This window comes from Limulus polyphemus, unplaced genomic scaffold (genome assembly GCF_000517525.1).
Source record: "Limulus polyphemus unplaced genomic scaffold, Limulus_polyphemus-2.1.2 Scaffold4362, whole genome shotgun sequence".
In the NCBI taxonomy this organism is placed as follows: Eukaryota; Metazoa; Arthropoda; class Merostomata; order Xiphosura; family Limulidae; genus Limulus; species Limulus polyphemus.
In genome coordinates this window covers 21716-23879 of record NW_013669972.1, presented here as the reverse complement: position 1 = coordinate 23879, position 2164 = coordinate 21716, and the positions used below count along the sequence as shown (strand labels likewise).

At 28.9% G+C, this 2164-nt stretch overlaps 1 protein-coding gene across 1 annotated transcript in view; it reads right to left on the bottom strand.

The window, feature by feature from the left end:
- LOC106471037 (sister chromatid cohesion protein PDS5 homolog B-like) overlaps nucleotides 1–1579 on the bottom strand; it is a gene marked incomplete at its 3' end in the record, with an annotated part of 70332 nt that extends 68753 nt beyond the window's left edge. Inside the window, exon 1 of the mRNA XM_022399663.1 lies at nucleotides 1402–1579. The remainder of the gene's footprint in view (nucleotides 1–1401) is intronic.
- Between the last annotated feature and the right edge of the window lie 585 nt (nucleotides 1580–2164).

The window sequence follows — 2164 nt, the reverse complement described above, 5'->3', positions numbered from 1 at the left end:
AATCATAAATTACTACATCAGTACCATAGAATCCCACTATAATTTATAAAGCTTAGTAACTAAGATGTATTTTAGTGTAAAAAAATATAAAATTTTTAGCAGACAAAAGACATCCTTCCTCGTTGAAATACTGGTTCAAAAGAAAGATATGGTGCCGAGTCCATTAAAATGGCTAAGAAAGCCACTAGGGAGACATTCTGAGCTTCCAATTGGTTATTCATATCATATATAGAAGTAAGTGTATATAAGGGAGGGTTTCCAAAAATGGAAAGAGGTGGGCAGGGTGCCACTGTGTTTGATTTATTACATGAACAATATCTTAGCAAATTGAAAAGAGGCTCTTATTTTATATTCTAGCTTGTCAATACCAGTAATTCGAGTTTCTAATTTGTACGAAACTATAGACTTAGTATTTTGATTTCACAAACATCTAATGTTTATCTGTGTTTTTTAATATTTGCTTTTAAATTATGAAATTGAGTAATATATATAGTAGTAAAATTTGAATTATAATCTACAGTTTGATACCAAACTTATTGACACAACTTCATTAAATAGTAGTTAAATAAAATTTTGAATGTGAGTCAACAAACAAGTTAAAAAACTTCCATTGGAAGGTTTAAATAATAATATCATAAGTGAAAAGTTACACTGACACGTAGTCTAACAAGTAGAACTCAAGAACTTTCATTTAACATTTTCACACATACCTACCTCATACTCCAATGAATAACTTCAAAATGAACAATGGAAAATTAAACAATCAGAAAAAGTTATAGCATGCTCTTTCTTACAAAATCAGAGAATTATGCATAAAAAATTTAAAATATTTTACTATTCATTACATTCCTTATTATAAAATGTTTATTTCACTATTTTTACTATAATAAAATATCATACTCTCAAATTTATTCTCTGCTACAATTATTACTCATTTTAGATTGTATTTCAATAAAACTTTTCAGATTTAATAAATTCAATACCATTATCTACATGCAAACATTATGAGAGGTTCCATCATTTCAAATATTCTTACATTAGGATAAATAAGCCAAAGAACAAAATATCAATTTCATATCATTCATTAAGTCATGACCAAGTATTAAGTCATTTTAAGTCAGTGTTAAATTACTATGAGACTACCTGTCATTTTGTACTTTTTAAGTTTTTATTTTAAAACCTCCAAATCTAATTGTTTCTGATAGACAAGGTCACACCATCCATTCTTTTTAACTTACCAAACTAATGAAATGTAATAACAATAATAATAAACCACGCATTATATTGTAATAACAAATAAATTATTATTAAGTGCAATTTCTATCAAAAGAATGCGACTATGTATAGAACACACTATGTCATTTATTAAAGTTTACAGGTCATAACTAAGGATGTCCTTACCCTTACAGTTTGTAACTAAGGTCTAAGGAACTGGAGACAGAAATTCTACACATGTCAAAACAGTTGCATTTCCCCAATGCTACTTTGCTAGTCCCGCGTTTAGTCTGGCATAATGAATTATGAAAAATTAGGCTTAGCAAATTTACCGAATTTGAACACCATAATTTTTCCACAAAAAAATTATTGGTGCAATATTCACTAAACTGCAAATAAAGTACACAGAAGGAAATTTGGATATTTTTAACAAGTAAACTGAAAATACAAAATAATTAAGCAGGTCAATAACCCTCACCACCATACGACTAAGACCTAACGTTATAACTTTTCGTATAACTGACTTACGTTTTTAGTTAGGCTAACGTTTCAATCTAGGCCTAACCAAACATCACAATGAAAGAAAGATATACATTTGAACGTTCAAATGCAGAAATCTTAACTGTCGAACAAAGGCTAATTTATATAATGATTTTTGAGCAATCTATAAATTCATATAATTAGACTGATTTAAAAGATATTTATGTAAAACCAAAACAATTATAATCCGGCTTCACACTTACTTGACCAAAAATCGCAAAATTACATCAATAGATGACGCTCGCTTCAAGATTTCTATATGGAGGTTCAGCTACCGGTACTAACTACAGTCTCCATGAGCTTCGAATCTCCAATCATAGGACAGGACTAAAGCCTTCATGATGACTGTAGGCATTGGCCCAAAAAAAAGGGATAAAGGTAAATTTTAAAATAGTAGTTATTCTTTCAA